Source organism: Rhinopithecus roxellana, chromosome 13 (genome assembly GCF_007565055.1).
Source record: "Rhinopithecus roxellana isolate Shanxi Qingling chromosome 13, ASM756505v1, whole genome shotgun sequence".
In the NCBI taxonomy this organism is placed as follows: domain Eukaryota; kingdom Metazoa; phylum Chordata; class Mammalia; order Primates; family Cercopithecidae; genus Rhinopithecus; species Rhinopithecus roxellana.
The window spans coordinates 53,489,288-53,512,941 of record NC_044561.1 but is presented as its reverse complement, the minus strand read 5'-3'; the positions used below and the strand labels follow the sequence as shown (position 1 = coordinate 53,512,941).

General features: G+C 38.9%; 1 protein-coding gene across 1 annotated transcript in view; it reads right to left on the bottom strand.

Moving 5' to 3' along the window:
- KCNJ15 (potassium inwardly rectifying channel subfamily J member 15) overlaps positions 1 to 8,737 on the bottom strand; it is an 85,845-nt gene extending 77,108 nt beyond the window's left edge. Inside the window, exon 1 of the mRNA XM_030913871.1 lies at positions 8,517 to 8,737. The gene's annotated coding sequence lies outside the window, so the exon portion shown is untranslated. The remainder of the gene's footprint in view (positions 1 to 8,516) is intronic.
- Between the last annotated feature and the right edge of the window lie 14,917 nt (positions 8,738 to 23,654).

The following is a 23,654-nucleotide window of genomic DNA, read 5'->3' as shown; positions in this document are numbered from 1 at the left end:
CCAGCAGCAGACCCTCAGGCAGATCGCGATCTGTGGAGACCGCCAGGCCAAGGACACCAAAGTTCTGGTGCAGTGTGTCCACTCTGTCTACATTCCTAACAAGGTGCTGATTCTGGCTGATGGGGGCCCCTCAAGCTTCCTATCCCACTGGCTGCCTTTCCTGAGTACCCTCCGATGGCTGGAAGACCAGGCCACTGCGTATGTGTGTGAGAATCAAGCCTGCTCAATGCTCATCATTGATCCCTGAGAATTATGAAAATTGCTACATCCATGACTGCCTCAACCCCCTTGGGCTGGGGCAGAAGGTGGAGCTTCCCAACTGACTAGAGACTCAGGCCCTGCAGGGCCCTGTAGAACCTGTGGCCGTCCCTGAGCACCCTGCCACCAGGTGATGTCAGCCACACTCACTGCCTCCCTTGGGCACCCACTCACCCTAGAATAAACTTAATAGTGTCCCACGGGGGTCGGTGGAAATTACAGTCTCCAGTCTAGAGGACAGAATTAGACTGTTTTGCTTTCTGTTGTTATTGTTATTGTTGTTGTTTTTAACTTGTGTGTTCCCTTTTTCTTTGCAATTATCAGAAGGACATACCATTGCGATGGATCTTTAGGATGCCCGTATTTATAGCTGAACACACTCACTGGGCTATGCTCTTTCCCAAAGGGTAGCTCTTTTCTTCCTTCTTGTGGTTCTCCTCTTGCTCCTCCATGCTTTGGAAAAGGCCATATTACTGTAGTTCACTGGATTTGGTTATGTAACAAAAGTGAGCCAAGTGCCTCAACACCATTGATCCTGGTGGGCAGCCAAGGTCACTTTTCATCTCTGAATGGAGGTCAGCAGGAAAGATGAGATGGCTGGGCTGGCAAAGCCTGCTGCCTTCCCTCCGCTCACCTCCATCCTGCACTCCTTCTGTGCTAACAGCCCTCCACTGTGGCCACTAAAACACCGCATTTCTCAGCCTGCTGTAAGATGCCAGGAGAAGGGTATCGAGACAGTGCAATAAAGAGTCTGACTACATTTCTGATGTCTGGCTGCATTCAAATCCCATTACTCCCTCTTCTCCTTTTGTTCCACATCCAGGAAGCTGATAAGAAAGCCCAAGTGCTCCCTCCTTTGGAATTGGTGGGAAATTTAAACCCCACAAGCCTCCACCCATGTGCAAGAGCCTTCACCCCAGTCTCATCTCTACCCACAATAAATGCCAAGCCAGTCTCTCTTCTCTGGTCTCTAAAGCTATTTTTGGATCATTATGTGAGTAATAAACCTTACCATACTTTCTTAGTGGATGCATGTGTGGTATCATCAATCTCAACATCTGAACCAAATTTTGGGTGAGAAGTTCGTTCTGCCTCTGGGAAATCTCTTTAGAAGAGTTTGCTAATGGATATGTCATCTTTGCCCATTGCCCCTTTCCCTTCCTCCTGTTGCTGGTGGACCAAACAGCCTTCTTGTAACACAGAGCAACACGCCTGTGCCAAGGATGACTGAGTAGAAATGAAAAGGAACTGGGTCCCTGATGACATCGTGAGTTACCCTCCCACCCACAGACAGTCTGCTTCTGGACCTCCCCAGTCAGGAAGAACAAGCTGAATGTGTGCAGCCGCTTATAGTTGAAGATAGTCCCAAACGTAGGGCTTACGATTGAATAATCTTTTATGACTTCAGGAGCAGAAATCAGTATTTTTCCTGGCATGTGAACAGGCAACAAGCATAATACTAGCACCCTACCTAGGAGTAAGCCATTCTCAGTGGAGGGCGCCTGTAGCTAAGGGGCACTGGAATTTCCAGGGTTAACCTCATTTTGGGTGAAACATTAGGAGAAACAAGCCTGTATAAACTCACAGGGAGAGCCTGTTTCCATCACTGGAAAATGGTCTGAAAATCAATCTACAGTAGATTTTAGAGACAGTTTCAGAACCAAGCATCTGACTTGGGAATCCACCCATATGTGTCTATCTCAATTTGTTAATGGGCTTAAGAAAATGAAAGTATCAGGAAGAAAGGACCTGTTTACAGAGCACCAAATCGACCACTAGCATGATAGATATGCAGACTACTAGATATGCAGACAGAGTAGAATATAGGCTTCCTCCCCTACCCCCTGGTGGAGGGTATCAGTGCAGTAATACTCTAAAAAGTCATTAAGAGAATGACATCAGGTGCCTTCTAGTAGAATTAGAATTTGATTTCATTTGTTCAAAGCTTTTGTTATATCTATATATTTTTCTATATGGATACAAGTATCAGCCAGAGCAAGTGGTGGTGAAGAAAATCATGTCAGCCAGGTACAGGAAACGGAAAGCAAGACTCACCATCCCTGCCTCAATAAACCCAATGGCATTTCTCATCCTGACCTGGCAGGTAAGACAGAAAGCGGAGGGGTCGGGATGCAGAACCTCCTGAGCCTCCATATAAGCATTGGGATGAAACAATATAATATTTATTTTTTGAAGAAATGAATGAATAAAAAGCCTATGGGCAAAAGGCAATACTACAATTGTGGAACAGAAATACTAACACAATCTAAAGCATTTATCATTGGAAAAATGACATATTCTGGAAAAAATCATCTCTAATTGAAGCTCATCAAAGATCCAAATGTTTTATGTTTATATTTCACGTAGTTGTCAGTAAAAATTGTAAACAACTTCTAGAGTGCTTTACAGACCAACAATTGTTGATATATTTAAGCAGTATTTTATAAGTAACTTTAAGTACTCAATATCTTAGTAATTTTGCTAGTCCACATTTCAAAGACAAAATTTGAAACATTCATATTATTGATAGAGTGAATGTGCAATCAAAACAAACAAAAAAGCCAGGAGGACAAATTATACTCACTGAGCTCTTGCTGTGAGCTCTTGCACTCCCTACGGTAGCAATTGAGGGTATCTATACTATTTTCAAGGAATAATAAATAAGCTCAAATTCCAACTTAACTTTTTTTGTTTGTTTGTTTGTTTGAGATGAAATCTCGCTCTATTGCCCAGGCTGGAGTGCAGTGGCACGACCTTGGCTCACTGCAACCTCCACCTCCCAGGTTCAAGCCATTCTCTTGCCTCAGCCTCCTGAGTAGCTGGGATTACAGGCACATGCCACAATGCCCGGCTAATTTTTGTATTTTTAGTAGAGATGGGGATTCACCATGTTGGCCAGGCTGGTTTGAAACTCCTGACCTCATTTGATCCACCCACCTCGGCCTCCCAAAGTGCTGGGATTACAGGAGTGAGCCACCATGCCCGGCCCCAGCTCAACTTTTTAAACAAAATAAGAAAATTTAGTTAAATCTCAAAGCACTTTGTGAAATGATTTTCTGACAAAGAAAAAAAGAAATGGAAAGAAACGTCTGCTTCAAGAAAGGACCCCCCAAAAAGAGTGCAACATTTCTGTGTCCAAAGACTGATTATAGCTACTCTTCTTTGAGCACACTGATTTCTTTTTTCTTGAAAGTTAAGGTCTCAGTGTAACTCCCAGTATTTCTTGATTTTAGTATGAAATACCTTATGTGGGTGTCTAGACATCACATCTGTGTTTGAGCTTGGAGAAAGTGATCTAGCAACACACCTAACCTGCCTGACAGGTATTGTCTGTACCTGAATGGCTTACTCATGAGTCACAAAACATCTCTGTTGCCAGATTTGCATTTGATTTCATTCTTAGACTTGTCTGACTCAGGATGCTGAATAAATTTTAAAATTCAAAAATATAAAACATTGTAAAAAAGCATTTGCTCATCATTCAGCTTCTGAAAAAAGATGTCTTTATGCATAAACTCGTATTTGTTGAAGTGTTTATATAAGAAAAAGGAGCTCTCTAGTAATTCTAACAGCAATATTCATGTTGGTTCTCTATAACCATAGGAATATCAGACATTAAAGCAGTTCTGATAGTTTCAGTGCATTGCTGTCCTGTTCACAAAAGGCTCCAGAGTTGTGAAACTCTCTTTAATAACTTGGAGAGTTCCTTTAGGCTTAGCCTTGGGCAGTCTTTTGAACAGATCACAAAGTTATGAAGTCTCTTAATTACCATTGTGAAATCTTGCTAGAAGGAAGTTATTTCTATTGGATATTTCTCTTTAGTCTGCCAGGAACCCAGGGCTGCAGTAACTAATCATTTTTCTATATTGTGTAGAATGATTGGACACAAGGCTGTCCACCCTTTTGGCTTCCCTGGGCCACATTGGAAGAAGAATTGTCTTGGGCCACATAAAATACACTAACAATAGCTCATGAGAGAAAAAAAAAAACCCTCAATGTTTTAAGAAAGTTTATGAATTTGTGTTGGGCCACATTCAAAGTCATCCTGGGCTGCATGTGGTCCCCAGGCCGCAAGTTGGACAAGCTTGGTACAGACCTTTCATTCAAAATATAATCTAGGGCTTATAACAAATATAAATCTAACATATTTATCAAAAATAGCCCAAAGGAGGTGAAAGGGAGTGGAGCTGTGCTGGAGGAAGTTGACACCTGTTGGTAACCTGAATGCACTGGGAAAAAAAATGAAGAGACTCAGAAAGGATAAACAAGAAGATTAATGTAAGAAATTCTATAAATATGTATTTCTCTCCTTTCTTCTCTCAGCTTCTTTAAAAGACATAAAACTATATAAAGTAATAATTACAACAAGGTTACATATATATTACATATATAGGTAATATGTATAATAACAATATTAAAAAAGAGGAAGAGAGACGAGAGCTACGTAAGAGTAAAGTGTCTATATTTTACTCACATTAAGGTAGTACACATCATTCTGATAAGTTAATATATACATTGTTCATACTATTGCCTTATGATACTTTTTATTTCTGTAAAATTAGTAATGATATTTCCTCTTTCATTCTTGATTTTAATAATTTGAGTCATCTCTCTTTTTTCTTAGTCAGTCTACACAGCCCTGGGGCAACCACTAAGAAAACAGCTAAAAAATATAGTGAAAATCACTAAAAATTAAAATATTATACTACAAACATTAATTTAATACAAAAGAAAGTAATAAAGGTAGAACAGAGAACAAAATGTGATATGAGACATACAGAAAGCAAAGAGTAAAATTGCAGACATATATCCAATCATAGTAATAATTATGCAATGTGAATGGCTTAAATACTCAAATCAAAAGGCATAAGTTGTTAAATTGGATAAAAAAAAAACAAGATTCAGCTATATATTGTCCACAGATGATAGGTTGAAAGTAAAAGAATGAAAAAAGATATGTCATGCCACTAGGAACTATAGGGAGCCAGAGTGGTTATGCTAATATCAAACAAAATCAACTTTAAGACCAGAAAATGTTAGTGGAGATATGGAAGACACATAATAATGATAAAAGGGCCAATCTATGAGAAAAATGTAATAATTATAAGCATATAAATACCTAACAACAGTGTCCCAAAGTATGTAAAGCAAAAACTTATGGAATTGAAGGAAGAAACAGAAACAGACAATTCAACAATAATAGTTAGGGACTTCAAAACCTCACTTTCCACAATGTATAGAATGGGAAGAAGATTATAAAGGATATATAATTATAAACAAACAACACTATAAACAAACTAGAACTAACAAACATCTATAGACCATCCACCTACAAACAGTAGAATATACATCTTCTTTACAAGTGCACATGGAGCTTTTTTCAGGACAGGCCGTATGCTAGGCCATAAAACAAGCCTCAGTAAAGTTAAAAGGTTTGAATAATGCAAAGTGTATTCTCCAATGATATTGGAATCGAATCATAAATTAATAATAGATGAAAATTTTTAAAATGTATAAATATTTGGAAATTAAATAATACATTCATAAATAACCAATGATTCAAAGAAGTCATATAGGAAATTCAAAAATCCTTTGAGATAAATTAAAACAAAAACACACCAAACTAAAGTGAATTGGATGCACTTAAAGCAATGTTTAGAGGAAAATGTAGAGCCATAAATATCTACCTATAAAAGAAGAAAGATCTCAAATCAATTTCCCAAACTTCGACCTTAAAACACTGGAAAAATGAGAGAAAATGAAATCTAAAGTAAGCATAAGAAAGTAATACATAAAAAATAGAGCATTAATTGATACAATAAAGATTAGAAAAGTTATACCAAAACTTAATAACCAAAAGTTGATTCCTTGGCCAAACCAACACAGTTGACCAAATTTCAGCTAGATTGACTAAGAAAAAAAGAGAAAAGATTCAAATTATTAAAATCAAGAATTAAAGAGGGAATATTATTACTAATCTTACAGAAATAAAAAATATTATAAGGGAATAGTATGAAAGATTGTATGCCATGGACATAAATGAAATGGACAAATTTCTAAAAATACATAAACTACTACAACTGACTTGAAAGGAAATAGAAAATCTTAAAAAAGAAACCTCTAATGAATGAGTAATTTTAAAACTTCCCAGAAGAAAAGCCCAGACCCAGATAACTTCACTAGTGCATTCTACCAATTATTTAAAGAATCATTATTTATTCAAATTATTATTATTATTATTCAAAAATTCTTTGAAAAAATAGAAAACAATTCCTAGCTCATTTTATGAGGTCAGTTTTATATATACACAAAAACAAAAGATATCACAAGAAAACCAGACCTATATCTATTATGAACACAAAACACAAAAGTCATCAATAAAATACAAACAAATTAAATATTGATACATATAAAAAGGATTACACACTCACTATGACAAAGTGGGATATATCTCAGAAATACAATGCTGGTTTAACATTCAAAAAAATCGATCAATGTAATGCCCCATATCAATAGAAAGAAGAACAAAAAAACATGTGGTCATTTCAATAGAGCAGAAAAAGCATGCAACAAAATCCAAAATCCATTCATGATAAAAAAACAAACAAACAAACAAAAAAACACGACTCAATAAACCAGGAATAGAGGAAAACTTCTTCAACTTGATGAAGGGTATCTACAAAAACAAAACAAACAATACAAAATCTCAGCTCATATCATACTTAATGGCAAAAGACCAAATGCTTTTCCCCAAAGATCAAGTACAGCATTAGTATTTCCACTCTCACTACTTCTATTTAACAATATTCTGGAGGTTCTAGCCTGGGAAATTGGGTAAACAAGATAAATCTTAAAAATTAATATTGCAAAAACAAAAGGAAAAGTTCTTATATTTACATATGACATGATTTGGTATGTAGAAAATTTAAGTAATTTACTATTAATAATTAGAATAAATTAATTTAGAAAGGTTGCATTATACAAGATCAATATACACAAATTAATTGCATTGTTATATGCTAGCAATGAAGAATCTGAAAAGAAATTAAGGAAACAATTTTATTTATAACATCCAAAAAGAATAAGATACTTGGGAATAAATTTAATGAAAAATTATAAGACTTGTACAACGAACAACTATGACGTGGTAATGTAACACTTTGTACTCTACAAAACGTTGTTGAAAGAAATTTAAAAAGACCAAAATAAAGGGAAAGACATTCCATGTTCGTGGATTGGAAGAATTGGTATCGTTAAAATGGCAACACTCATCAAATTGATCTATACATTCAATGCAATACCTACCAAAATTCCAAATGGCTATTTTGTAGAAACTGACATGGTGATTCTAGAATTTATATGGGAATTCAAAGGAACCACAGTAGCCAAAAGAATCTTGAAAAAAGAACTAAATTGAAGATCTCACACTGATTTCAAAACTTATTTCAAAGCTACAATAAACAAGACAGTATGGTATTGACATAAAGATAAACATATAGATCAACAGAATCAAATTGAAAGTCTGAAAGTAAACTAGTTCATTTCAATCAGTACTGCCAAGATAATTCACTAAGGACATCGCATTAACTTGAGATAGGTCATAAACCTAAATAGAAGAGCTAAATCTATGAAACTCTTAAGAGGAAACATGAAAGCAAACGTTGTGAACTGCTGTTACAGATGACAATAAAAATAAACAAACAAAAAAAACTGACAAGAGAGAAAAATAGATAATTTGGACATTAGTATAATTAAACATTTTTGTGCTACAAATATATAATCAGGAAAATGAAAAGACGACAATCCACAGAATGGGAGAAAATATTTGCAAATCACGTATCTGATAATGGGCTTATATCCAGACTGCATGAAGAATTTTTAAGAACTCAACAATAAAAATATAAATAGCTGAGTTTAAAAAAGGATAATGGCTCTAAAAAGACATTTACCCAAAGAAGAGAAACAACTTGTCAATAAAAACATGAAAAGATGTTCAACATCTTTAGCCACTAGGGAAATGCAAATCAAAACCACAATGAGATACCACTTCAAAACCACGATGATAGTTATAATGAAAAAGACAGATAATAACATGTGTTGGCAAGGATGCAAAGAAATTGGAATGTTCATCCATTATGGGTGGTAACATAAAAAAAAAAGAAAAATTTTGGCAATTTCTCAAAATGTTAAACACAGAGTTATTATATGATCCAATCATTCTATTCTTAGGTATATACCCAAGAGAAATAAAAACATACCTCCACATAAAAATTTGTGCATGAATATTCACAGTAGCACTATTCAGAATAGTCAAAAAGTGGATGCAACCCAAATGCCCATCAGCTGCTGAATTATAAACAAAATGTGGTATTGAAGCAAAAGTTAAAAAGAGGAAAAACAAATTTTTCTTCTTTAGGCAGCTTGAGACCTGCCCCACCCCTCCCCCAACCCCGTGTGCTATGGTACCCTGGGAAGTTTTGTAAGTTTGCAAATTCCTGTTTTCTGTGGCTGGTTTCTGTAAGTTCCTGCTTTCCATCTGGGTGGCACAGTGAAGGACACAAGATAAGCTTGAGCAAGCCTAGATTACAGTCACTTGGGCCACAGAGCAGGAGTCACATGACATGCTTAAACAAGCCTGAGTTACAGGCCTGTCACTGTTTGATAAGCTGCCTTTTTACCTGCTTTCATGCCACTGCGTTTTGCTCCACTGTAAGCTTGTTTCAAATTAGCCAACCCCCTTTCAGAAGTGTGTATAAAAGTCAAGCCCTGCCTTTGTTCAGGGTTCAGCCTTTGGTTGTTAATCTTCTGGGCTCGAGTGCACTCACTAAAATCCTCCTGTTCCACTCAGTGGTCTCTCCAGTCTCCTGATTCCTGCAACATTTTGCTGAGCCAGCCAGGAGTGGAGATGAAAGGTTTGCTGTCTCCTTTGCCTGTGGGTCTGGGGCCCCGAGCTGGGGGAGAACCGTGACCTCAGGCATGCCATCGGGGAACTTAAACCCAGAGAAGGGATCAGCTCTCCTGTGATCCAGTGCCCCTCCCTGACAGTGCAACAGAACCTAAGGGATTACAGGACGATTCCAGGGATAGTGTGCTACAGGACCGTGGTAAGGTTTGGGGCCCAAGGCAGGACCCATCCCACAAAGACAGAAGGGGAGCCTGATCAACTTCCAGGGGTGCACCAAGTAGTCTGACCCAGGACGTGAGAGTGGCTCACAAAGTCGGATGTAACCTGCACCCAGGGTGTACTAAGTAGTCCAACCCAGGATGTGAGAGTGGCTCACAAAGTCAGATGAAACCTACATCCCACCCAGAGAAAAGGAACTGGAAGCGGGGAAGTGTGTGAATGCATGTGAAAGAGGCAGTTCTAAATTCTAAAAGGAGCCAATGTGGGGAGTGAAGTGTGTAGGGCCACAGGTCTATTAGCATAGACCGTACGCCCCTAGCGAAGTGTGGGACCAACCAGGACTAGTGGTGAACTTCCTCCAGGGCTACTGCATATGGTTTAGGGAGGCATCCCACAATTTAGCAATTGTGTTGGTCCAGGTTCGGGACTCATATGAACCCTCCATTAAAGCTAAGTGGCATCTGAAAACTCCCACGAGGGAGACGGTCTAATTGGTCTGAAGCGAAAGTAAAAGAGTGAATAAGTTCCGTCATAACTGGGAGGAAATTGGAGGGAAGCTGTCGAAAGCCACCCCATCACAATGTATGTTAAAGAACTTCAAGAAAGGTTATGCAGAGGGTTATGGGATCAAGTTGACCCCCCCAGAGGTTGAGAACTCTCTGTGAAATAGAATGGCCCTCTTTTGGTGTCAGATGGCTGGCAGAAGGAACTATAGATTGGGAAACAATTGGCCGTGTATTTAAGGTGGTGACTAGGGTGGGCGGACAGCCAGGGCATCCAGACCAATTCCTTATATACAGTCCAAAACTGACCTGCATGGTTGCAGCCCTGCCTCACAGTTGTGGCTTGAGCCGAACTTAAAGTGAAAGAAAAATCAGCTTCTCTATCAGCTACAGAAACAAAGGGAAAGCCACAGGAAAAACCAGTTCTGCAGGAATCACCAGAGGAGATAGGAATTCCTCCTCCCTACACTCCAATCTACCCCGCTTTACCGAGGCTGGCCCCTGAGGAGTCAAATTCCAATGGTAATGAACCCCGGCCTCAGCTCAAAATGAAAAATAAAAACCACCAACACAGGAGGTCAAGAAGGAAAGTCAGGATGATCAATCCAGCCACCTCTGGCCTGGCCATGCCCCGGCTTTGCAGATGCCTCCCTGGGAAACTCAGGGACCCCTCTATTACAATGAACATGGCCAGATTCAAGGAGAGAGAAAAGGAACCCCTCCTCTGGCTGACCAGGAGGAAGCATTTAAACAAATCAAAGAAGCCTTAACACAGGCCCCAGCCTTAGGACTGCCTGACATAACTGAGCCTTTCTTTCTATATTTCCACGAACAAAAGGGAATGGCTATAGGAATCCTGACTCAATACACAGGACTGTGGCATCGCCTGGTGGCATACTTATCCAAGTAACTACTCAGTGGCACTAAGGTAGCCTCCTTGCTTTAAGGCACTAGCTGCCACCGCCCTACTGGCACAAGAAGCTAACAAACTGACTCTAGGGCAGCAACTGACGATCCAGTTAATGCATCCAGTTATAACTCTAAGGAACCAGAGAGGGCATCACTGGTTTTCAAATCTGGGAACGACTCAGTACCAGGGACTCCCATGCAAAAATCCCCGCATAACTTTAGAAACAGTAAACACCCTTAACCTGGCCACCTTGCTCCCGATTGAACCGGGAACCCCCCTCCATGACTGTGTGAAAATGGTAGATGAAGTATTCTCGAGCTGGGGAGATCTTACAAACCAACTCCTCAGGGACCCAGTTGTTGCTTTGCAGATGGGAGCAGTTTCATAATGGAAGGGGTCTGTTGGGCAGGTTATGCGGTGGTAACATTGGACTCAGTGGTAGAGGCTCAGCCTCTGCCCACCAGAACATCAGCCCAGAAGGCAGAGCTAATAGCCCTAACAAGGGCTCTTTTGCTGGTGAGAGACAAAAAGGTCAATATTTACACTGATTCCAAATGTGTCTTTGCCACATTGCATGTTCATGGAGCTATATACAAGGAGAGAGGACTCTTAATTGGTGGGGAAAAAAGAAATAAAGTACAAAGAGGAGATTTTATAGCTCTTAGACACTGTAAAGGCCCCAAAGAAGGTAGCTGTTAGCACTGCAGAGGGCACCAAAGGCAAGAACACTAGAGACCAAAGGAAACAGAAAGGCAGACAGGGAGGCAAAATGGGCAGCAATGACTACTCCACACTTTGAAAAGGAATCCCTAGCTATGCCTCTCCTCCCAGAGCCTCCCCTCCCCAAGATCCCAAGTTACTCTCCGAATGAGAAGGCCTGGTTTGCCTGAGAAACTGGAAAATGCACTGAAGAAGGATGGTGGAAATTCTCTGACGGGAGGCTAGCCATCCCTGAAATGGTGGCCCCTAAGTGTGTAAAACAATTCCACCAAGAGACTCACATGGGGAAAACGGCACTACGAACACTACTGGGATGCCACTTCTATGTGCCATGGCTCACTGCCCTCACCCAAGCCATTTGCGAACAATGTCTAACATGCGCCCAGAATAACCCATAATAACCTACTCGGCCCCTGGGAATTCAGGAAATGGGAGCCACACCCTTTGAAAACCTGCTATGGACTTCACAAAGCTGCCCTGAGCAGGGGGCTATTAGTACATGCTAGTACTCATCTGCACCTTGTCAGGATGAGTCAAAGCTTTTCCCACCCAAAGAGAAAAAGCACGGGAGGTAATTAAGTAATGCTAAGAGACATTATCCCCAGAGTTGGACTGCCCCTGACTCTTGGGTCAGACAATGGAACAGCATTTGTAGCTGAAATAGTTCAAGAACTGCTATGGCTATTAAAAATAAATGGAAATTACACACAGTCTACCAGCTGCAGAGCTCAAAAAAGGTAGAGCACATGAACTGGACACTCAACTACTAGAATAAAATATTGCCAAGAGACCCACCTAAGATGATATCAGGTCTTGCCCATGGTCCTCCTCCGAGTAAGGTGCACCCCCACCAAACAAACCAGGTATTCACCCTATGAAATCTTGTTTGGCCGGCAACCCCAGTCATAGGTAAAGTTAAGGGTGATCTCCGTGAACAAGGGGAACTAACTTTAAGAAGGCAAATACAGGCTTTAGGGACAGCCGTGTAGGGTGTCCATGGCAAGGTACAGGAAAGAATGCCCATAAGCCTGACAGACCCGGCACACCCCTTCAAACCCAGGGATGCTATTTGGGTCAAAAAATGGAATCCAACCACTTTGGGACCTATATGGGATGGGCCACATACTGTAATCTTGTCCACTCACACTGCCATTAAAGTTGCAGTAATTGTGCCATGGATCCACCACAGTCAGCTGAAGCCAGCTGCCTGAGACAAATGGACAAGTCAACAGAATCCAGACCATCTGTGCCGGCCGATCCTACAATGGGACCAAATTGCCATTGAAGACACCGACAGCCCTGCTCTGGTCACTCTGGAAGCTGACCAGTCAATGCATGGCTGAAGATTGAGGAGGCAACAGCTCTGCTCTCGTCACCCTGGAAGCTGACTAGTCTATGCATGGCTGAAGCTTGAGACATCATCAGGGAAGTCAATATGGTTAGAAATCTTAAGTCCAGTAGCTTTCCTTATAATATTAGTTGTTTTACTGCTGTTTTGCCACTTTGCTCAGCCCCCTTCCCCGGGTAAAGACCTCTTTTGTCCTTGCTTGCTGGGTATAAATATGCTACTCTTGGTACCAACTTGAAGCTCCAAATGCCTGGCAGGCACCCTCAGGCCTCTACTGAATCTGTGGACTGTGGGCATATCGGCAACTACCAACTAAATGGTCAAGGGCCTGCATACTAGGAACAATTAGACTGTCCTTCTTTCTAATCCCTTTAAAACAAGGAGAAGCCTTAGGGTATCCTATCTATGATGAAACTGAAAGGAGAAATAAAAGGAGCATAACCATAGGGAAGTGGAAGGACGATGAATGGCCTCCCGAAAGAATAATCCAATATTATGGCCCAGCCACCTGGGCAGAAGGTGGAATGCACGGATACCATACCGCTATTTACATGCGCAACCATATCATAAGGTTACAAGCAGTACTTAAAATTATTGCAAATGATACAGCAAAGGCCTTAAATCTGCTAGCCCAGCAAGCCACAGAAATAAGGAATGCTATTTATCAAAATAGATTAGCACTAAACTACCTCCTAGCCCAGGAAGGAGGGATGTGTGGGAAGTTCAATTTAATTAACTGCTGCCTAGAGATTGATGACAATGGAAAGGTCATCAAGAATATAACTGTAAAAATCCAAAAATTAGCCCATGTTCCAGTACAGGCTTGGAAAGGATGGTCTTCAGATTCCCTCTTTGGGGGCTGGTTTTTATCCCTTGGAGGATTTAAAACCTTAGTAGTAATAGTTTTAGCCATACTGGGAGTCTGCCTCATACTTGCTTGTCTCCTACCTCTCCTTGTTAAGAACATCCAAACAGCTACAGAGGCTCTTGTAGATAAACAAACTACCACTTGACTAATGGCTGTAACTAAATATCAACCCTTGCCAAATAAAGAGCTACTACCTTCACATGAAGAATTAAATAATACTGATGCTTTCCATTAAACCTCATTTATAAAAAGCATCAAAGGGGGAATGAAGCAGAAGTTAAAAAGAGGAAAAACTAATTTTTCTCTTTTAGGCAGCTCGAGCCCCCATCCCCCTCCCCACCCCATGTGCTATTGTACCCTGGCATGTTTCATAAGTTTGCAAATTCCTATTTTCTGTGGCTGGTTTCTGTAAGTTCCTGCTTTCCATCCAGGCAGCACAGTGAAAGACACAAGATAGGCTTGAGCAAACCTATATTACAGCGATTACAGCCACCTAGGCCACATAGCAGGAGTCACATGATGTGCTTAAACAAGCCTGAGTTACAAGCCTGTCACTGTTTGATAAACTGCCTTTGTTACCTGCTTTAGTGCCACTGCATTTTGCACCACTGTAAGCTTGTTTCAAACTTGTCAGCCCCCTTTCAGAAGTGTGTGTAAAAGTCAAGCCCTGCCTTTGTTCAGGGCTCAGCCTTTGGATGTTAATCTGCTGGGCTGGAGTGCACTCAATAAAATCCTCCTATTCCACCCAGTGGTCTCTCCATTCTCCTGATTCTCGCAGCAGTATAGTTATAAATCCCATTATTCCGCAATAAAATGGAATGAAATACTGATACAGATGACAACATGGATGAACTTTGAAAACATTATGCAAGGTGAAAGAAACCAGATGCAAAAGACCACACACTGTATAATTTCATCAATGTGAAATGTACAGAATAGGCAGAACTATAGATATAGAAAGTAGATGAATGGTTGCTAAGGCTTAGGGTGGGGAGCAGAGGGAGGATGGAGAGATGATGACTAAAATGTACTGGCTGTATTTTTGGGGTGATTAAAATATAAAACGTAATGTAGCAATTGCATAACTCTAAACAAACTAAACCCATTGTATACTTCAAATGTTGGTTTGGTATGTGAATTATATCTTAACAAAGGTGTTAAAAAACTTCTAATCCCCACAAATTAGTCATGTGATATAAGTTTTAATTTCTTAGTACTTTTAGAAAAATGATTCGATGTAGCAGCACTTATCAGTGTTGTCACTGTTGATATTTTGGGCCAAATCATTATTTGTTGGGTGGGATGGGAGGCTGTTCTGTGTATTTCAGAATGCTGCATCCTTGGCCTTTACCAACTAGATTTCACAGCATCCCCTCCCTCAGCTGTGATCATCAAACTGTTTCTAGATTTTGACAAATGTCCCTTGGGGGTCAAAATCACCCCTCGCTGGGAACCATTGTGTGCAATGTTTAACAGCAGTAATTGGGTTAAATCTGAAGCCTTCAGCTTCTATTAAGACTTTGCAAAAGGAAGATATCTTGGGCCTCTTCAAGTTAGGAACTGCTCAGGGCAAATCTGCTTCTCATTCTATTTCAAAGTCATCCTTCTGCTCACTGAGATAGATGCACATTCTGATTGTCTCCTTTTGGAAAGGCTTATCAGAAGCTCAAAAGAATGCAACCTTTTGCCTCTCACCTACCTGTGACCTGGAAGTTCCCTCCCTGCTTTGAGTTGTCCTCACCTTTCTGGAAGGAACCAGTGTACTTCTTACATTTATTGGTTAATGTCTCATGTCTCCCTAAAATGTATTAAACCAAGCTGTGCCCCAATCACCTTGGGCACATGTCGTCAGGACTTCCTGAAGCTGTGTCACAGGTGCACGTCCTTAACTTTGGCAAATAAACCTCCTAAAATGATTGAGACTTGTCTCACCATGTTCCTCAATTGACATCTGGTAACCACAAAGGGATCCTGAGTGAAGGTGACCTGGCCTGCAGCAGTTTGCCTATTGGTGCCTGGTGCTGTCTTGGGCACCTTGTAGCCTAAACCAATAGGACGAATGCTGAAGTCCAGGACCTCTTTCCTCCAGGAATCCCTGATCTTCCAGTATTTTTCAGTTGGGGGTTGAGGCTTAGTTGCTATTTAAAAAACTCCTTTTTCAGGGGAGTTTCTACTCACTTCAATCAAAAAAGGTGAGCCTGTCTGCTTCTGCATCAGCAGAGAGCGGTTTTCAGTTGGGGCCCTATCACTAGGTAAGAAAGCTGGTTTGGGATTCTGTCTTGCAAACTATTCTTAAATGACCAAAGTTAGCATTAACAACCTCGACAACTTTATATTTCTAGAAGCTTAAACACTTGCCCTTATTTTTCACAGTTAAATCTAAAGAGTAGATTACTAGTGTTACTTTAAGCTTATATCCTGGAGCTAAAGGAGAACCCAGTTAGGAAAATGGTCTAAGTACTATTATAACTGTCCACAGATGGGGCCTCCTCTGGGTCTCCATTTAAGTATCATACTCAGCACTGTAACTTTAGTGAGTGTTCAACAGAATATTAAAATCACTTACTGCACATTTGGAAGAAGGTTTTCCTAAATAAAAGTATTCAGAGAAATAAAAGTGCATTTATCTTTTATCAATGTTAGATTGGAAATAGAATAAGTATTATTAATACCTATACAAAAGAAAAAGTAACCCAAACAAGATTTAATGGAATTAAAACAAAAATGTTTTACCTGAATTTAGTTGATTTTGGTAACTTAGCCATTACATTTCTCAATCTGTATTCAAAGATCTAAACAAAAATTCTATTGATCAGAAGATGCAAAAGTTAATTTTCAAGCAAAGCAAGCGGGTGTGTGATTTAGTCTACCACTATTTAAAACAAAGGTTAATAAGGAACAAATGAAAAATATTAACCATGTTGAAACCCCAGGAGAAAACTGAATTAGAACTGTGAGTCCAGAAATGAGAAAAATGTGACAAATTGGACAAGAGGGTTTTGAATCAGTAACTCATAAAGGGAAATGCATCACTTTCACAAAGAGTTGCAGCAATAAGAGGGAGTAAGGAAAACCACCTTCAACATAATGATAAAAAAAAACTCAGTTTTACACATGCATATTCATAAACACATATTACTCATCATTGAGTAGTAATACTCATTGTCATATGCTCCTTTCATATTATGAAAACTGGATATCTCATAGCAATGAACTTTTCCTCTGCAACAAAACAGATGAATCATTTCTATCACTGAGCCTACATGCGAATGAAGTATTCCCTGTGTCCTCAGAAACATCTCAAGGGATCAATATACAGTCATTTACTTTGTATTGTGCCTTTCCACATTCCCCCAGATTAGCCTGCACTTGCCCCACCCAATGCTAATTTTTCTTTTTCAACCTGCCCAATTCAAAGAAATGGTCATCATCAAACTCATCACACCCCCATCTGAACACTTTTTTTCTTTTTTTTCTCTCTTCTGGTACTAAATTCTACATTGGACTTTTTCACCTTGACATCCTGCCCTGTGTGTCATGTAGCGCCCCTTGTTCCAAAAGCCAGATGACCTGGGCCATAAGTTAAGGAGACCAGGATGTTCCTAGACACACAGCTATCTGTTGTGCACATCCATTCTGAACCCTCTGTGCTTTAACATTGACCACTCAGACTGGCTTCTGTTTTGTTCCTCTGGGAAATCCCAGGACACTGGTGCTGAGGGAAGGAGAGGCTGAAGCAGTCCTCCATGTAGTGTGTGTGGATGCCTGAGTGCATGGGTGCTCCTGTGCCTGGCTGCCTCTTTGTTGCTATGTGGAGCATGTGAGGTAGGATGGGAGCCTTGATAATTGAGGCAGTCAAACCATAAAGTTTTTTAAACTTTTATTTTAGGTTTGGGGGTACGTGTGAAGGTTTGTTACTTAGGTGAATGCATGTCATAGGGATTTCTTGTACAAATTATTTCATCACTCAGGTTGTTGTGGGAATTAAGGGACAGGAGAGACCAATGGGTGGAACAGGAGGATTTTATTTAGGTGGCCACTGGCCCAGCAGATTAACATAAAAAGGCTGAGTCCTGAACAAAGACAGGGCTTGACTTTTATACATGCAACTGAAGGGGGTTGGCCAGCTAGTGGCATGAAACCTGCAGGGTGGGCAAGCAAGCTTCACAGAAGCAGAAGAAAGGCAGAGTATCAAACAGTGACATGTTTTACAACTCAGGCTTATCTTGTGACCTTCGCCATACTGCACAGCTGGAAAACAGCAACTTACAAAATCCTTGCAAACTTGCAGAAATAGTTACAAAAGTAGTTGTGAGAACAGCTCAAAGGATAATGGTATAGGGAAAGAATTTCAAAGGGGGAAACTGATAAGAAGAAACTGTTTTTCTTATCCTTGCTTGGAGGGAGGGGGTGTTGGGAGAGTCTCTGGAGCTCATTCCTTTGGGCTCTGGCTTTTCAGATAGTGTTATCAAGGCCCTGCTAGGGCCCTGCCTATTGCTAGCCTTGGAGTGAGTCAGCCAAGTATAGGAAAACTTGTTTTTCTCTTTTTAACTTCTGCTTCAAGGTATTAAAAGCCCATTACTCAATTGTTATCTTTTCTGCTTGTCTCCCTCCTCCCTCCCTGTACCCTCAAGTAGACCCCAGTGTCTGTTCTTTGCTTCTTTGTGTTCATGAATTCTCAACATTTAGCTCACACTTACAACTGAAAACGTGGTATTTGGATGCCTGTTCCTGGTTAGTTTGCTAAGGATAATGGTCTCCAGCTTCATCCATGTTCCTGCAAAGGATATGATCTCATTAGTTTGTTAAGGCTGCACAGTATTCCGTGGTATATATGGACCACATTTTATTTATCCAATCTGTCCTTGATGGGCATTTAGGTTGACTCCATGTCTTTGCTATTGTGAATAGGGCTGCAATGAACATTCACTTGCACGTGTCTTTGCGGTAGAATTATTTATCAAACCACCCTTCTCCACAGACATTCTTGTCTCACAAGGAATTCTACAAGTCCTTGGAATCGACAGGATTTAGAAAAGCCTGTCTTACCACACCCCAGAAGAGTGGGGAAAGTAGGGATGCACTCTTACCTGCTTAGAGTTGCAGTTGAAGGTTCAGAAGGGGCTGGAGTTCCTTTCACAACGAGGAAAGTCCATGGTAACTCCATGCAAAGGCAAAGTTGGCTGGGCATGGTAAATATTGTGTTTATTTTGTTTTCTTTGGGGGTGGTAATTTTTATTCAGAGTGGCAAGCAAATGAAAGGTGCTTCGCCTTCAAAGAAAGACCCATCTGCTTAAAATGTTGTATTAATATAACTTGCAGACTTCTGTCCCTGCCTTTGGATATTTACCTTGTTTTTCCTCCTGTCCCACTGTTGATACAATCAGTTCTTTTTTTCTTCTGAGGAAATTAAAAAAGTAAACAGAGTTGGGTTGGCAGAAGATATTTTCATGTGTCACTTGGAACAGATTAACACATATCAGCTTCCCTGAATATCTCAAATTTCACACAGCTCAAGCCTGTCCTCAAAACTGTCCTTTAAATGACAAACGGCTCCCTCCTTTCTTATTCCTGATCTCAGGAGCGCTGGGCCGTTCCCGAGGGACTGGTTATACTTACGCCATCTTCTGGTTGTTAGTGGGACTGCACTTGCTGCTGTAAGCCCCAGTACTACGGTTCTGTGCCCAAGTCCTCCTAGAAAACGGAGGCCTTGGTATCGGTGGACTAATTGAAGAAATACAGATATGCCATTCATCATTTAGGACATCAAGAGTGCCACCTGAGATGTTAGCTTTACTTTTAGGGATATTTCTCAGAAGATGATACGTTTCATATTTTGGCTCTCCAATTCTTTATGCTGAATCTAAGGAAATATTGTTGAGTTCAGCTTCAAAAACAGCCCAGGTGAGGTTATAAATGCTGATGTGGAAATGTCAGAGTATGTGGTCAGCGTGACAACAATCTGGATAACCTGAAAATGTTCATGCTGCAAATGTTTAGAAAGGCTGTATAGCATTAAAAAAAATGCTTTCAATCAAGGTGTGGTAAACATGTGACCTAATGCTTGCAGGTGGGAATGGAGTGGATTTGGGTTTCGGAAACATGTAAGACTAATTTTTCTTTCTTTTTTTATAGAGACAGGGTCTTACCCTGTTTCCCAGGCTGAATCATAGCTCATTGCAGCCTCAAACTCCTGAGCCCAATAACTACTCCTGCCTCAGCCTCCAGAGTAGCTGAGACTACAGGCATATGCCACTGTGCTCAGCTAACTTCTTTAATTTTTTTGTAGAGATGGGGTCTTGCTTTGTTGCCCAGCTGGTCTCAAACTCTTGGCCGCAAGCAATCCTCCTTCCTTATCCTCTGAAAGTAGTGGGATTACCTCCCAAAGCATGGAGCCACTATGCCAGCCAGAAACCTAAATTTTCAATGTCCATACATGGACAGAAGTTGAGGTCTTGGAACCAAACAAACCAAGAGTGAGAAGTGAGATTTCCTCCATTAGGACAGAACTCTGAAGGTAAGACCAGAAAATTACCTGCATATTAGCACAGGATTGTAACAGGTAAGCCTATCCCTTTCTGCCTGGTTTAGGTGTGAAGGCAGGAATCTCCTTAAGAATGCATTAGTGCAGCCCTTTTCCAGACACAAAGTTAGGGCTCAGATTTTCACTTCCTTCTTTGTTCAGGAATTCCCTAGCTAAGAAATTAACTTGCAAATTTTCCCAGACAAATAAGCCTCTTTGGAATCTTAGCAGAAGCAAATATAAAACCTGGTATGTAAAAATATACCTGGACACAATATATTCCACTTAAGAGTCAGCAGGAACAAAATAAATAGAATTAGAACCTCAGTAACCTGGGTTAATAAGAAGCCAATCTGAAAGAGAATATAAAATAAATGTTTAACATGATGAAAGACATAGGCAAAAAACAGATATGATATGGTTTGTCTCTCTGTCCCTACCCAAATCTCACCTTGAATTGTAATTATCCCCACATGTCAAGGGTGGGACTAGGTGGAGATAATTGGAATCATGGGGGTGGTTTCCCCCATTCTGTTCTCCTGATAGTGAGTTCTCACAGGATCTGATGGTTTTATAAGGGGCTTTCCTCTTTGCTTGACACTCATTCTCTCTCCTGCTACCCTGTGAAGACATGCCTTTTGCCATGATTGTAAGTTTCCTGAGACCTCTCTGGCCATGCAGAACTGTGAGTCTGTTAAGCCTCTTTTCTTTATAAATTACCCAGTCTTGGGTATGTCTTCATAGCAGCATGAGAAAGTAGTAATATAAGATACTGGTAAAAACCAATTATTTTTGAAAAATGAAATACAGTCATTGAAATTAAAAACTCAGTTGGCAGTTTAACAGAAGAGATGTGACTAAAGAAAAAATTAGTGAATTGAATGACGAATATGAGGAAATTACTAATAATGCAGTGTATAGAGACAGAACTGGAAAATATGAGAGGATAAATAACTTTCATATGTGTTTCATAAATATCCCATGAAAACATTAAAATAAATAAGGAAGAGACAAATTTTAAGGAAATAATTGCTGTGAGTTTTTCAGAAGTCTTTAAAGACAGATCTCTCAGATTCAAGGAGTATACTGGGTCATGAGCAAGAAGATATGAATTTAAATCCATACCTGAACACATTACAGTGAATCACAGAATATTAAAGATAAAATATTAAAAACTACCAGAGAGCAAAGCAGATCAACTACAAAAGAAAAATTAGCACACAGAAAAGTTCTTAAAAACAATTATAGAGATCAGAAGATAATGAATTAATGAAATTAAATTGCTGAGGGAAAAATACCAATATAAAAGTATATATATAACGAAGCTGTTATTCAAGAATAAGGATGAAATAATAACATCTTAATTCATAGAAAACCTGAATAAGAACCATAAACTTAAAAAGTATGCATTTTAGCAAAAAATAAACCTACAGAGGAAAATATATATCACAAGAAATAGTAGTAAATAATTATTAAACACGTGCAAGTCTAACAAGATTTGATTATGTAAAATAACTACAATTGACTTAGAGACCATTAAAAAGTTCCAAGTAAGTAAAAAATATTAAAATGAGGTTTAACTAAACTATTAGATAGCTACATCATAGAAGGTGGGAGAGAATGATTGGACTTACAGCAAACCTACTTGTTTGCATAGTTCATGAGAATAGTTAAAATATTCATTGAGATTAGAATGAAGATATGCATGCACCTAAATATTAACATGTTATTAGTGAAAGACAAGAAGTACAATATATAATCTACAAACGTTTAGAGAGGAAAGGGGGGGCATTAGAAAACTTAATTCCTAAAAGAGAAAAAACAAGGAGAGGCAAAGAAAAGAAGCAAAACCAAACAAAACAGAATGAAAAACAATGAATGGTAAGGTATAAAACTCAAAATTACACAATAGGAATTGAGTTTTTAAATGACTAATTACCACAAGCTAATTTAATTTGTTAATTAAAAGACCAGGATTTTAAAATTGAATTTCTAAAAATTCAATTATATGCTGTTTAAACTAAAAAAAGGTAAAGATATAAAAGAAACTAACCAGAAGAAAACTGATATAGCCATTATTACTGTCAGATAAAATAGATTTTAAGGTTAAAAATAATTATTAGAGATAAAGAGGGTCACTACATCATGGAAGAATGATTTAAGAAAGATATATGAAATTCTAAAATTATGTGTATTAAACTATGTAACCTAAAAATAAATACAGCAAAAAATGAGAGAATTATCAGGTGAAATAGAAAAATCTACAATGAGAATTAAACATTTTAATGCATTTATCTCAGAAATTAACAAATCAAATAGAAAAATTACTATATGTATATAATTTTTAAATGAGAAAATCCACACGATAGATTATATACTAGTTAGAATCTATGAAATCGTTATTTCATAATCAGAGAACATACATTGTTTTTACACATCCATGGGAAATTTATAAAAAAACTGACCTCTTAATATGCAATGAAGCAAATTTTTAAAGTATCAAATAACATACATAATGAGACTATGTTCTTTTAACACAATATTTTTAATACCGAAAATAACAATTTTACGTTAATTCTAAATGTGTATGTTTTAAAACATTTGGAAGATTAAAGACACACTTTTTAAGTATAAACAGAAATCATAGAATAGGGCAAAATTGAAGACTGTTAGAAATGAATGAAAATAAAAATACTATACCACAAAATGTTGCATTTACTAAGTCAGTACTTAAAAACACACATTAAAAACACTTCAAGAAATTACGAAATAATTCAGAAAACTCTCTTTGGGAAATTATAAAATAAACAACAAAATATTTACAAAAATCACACAATTTATGTTAACAAAAAATTGGACATAGTTAAATGATGGTATATTCAGGTGACGAAATATGATGTAGCTATTAAAAATGATGTTTTAGGGTCATATAGAAAATGCTTGATACAGTTTCAAAGAGAAAAAAGCAATATACAAAATGATATACACATGTCATGGTGCCAGTTTTATAAAATATTTAATAAACGTAAATATTAAATATTCATTGTAAGGAAATAAATCAACATAAACGGTGATTTTCACCAGGTGGATGATTGGGTGATTTTTAAAATACAGTTTTAGTTTTACAAACAGCAAAATGAGCAAGTATTAATTTCTAGTAAAAAGAGAAAATTGTCCATATGCAAGCATGAAATGTGACATTATCAGGACATTAGGGAGTCAAGCAAAAGTTCGAGACATATGCAGACATAGACAGTGCCACCTCTTTGGCTTTTCAATGGTAAGTCCTTTTAGGTCACCTCAAAGTTCAACAAATAAAAGCTAAACTTGCTTGAGGAAAAATGAATTACATGTTTAATATATGCAAAGGACTTGGACATGCTTGTATTTGTGAACCCTT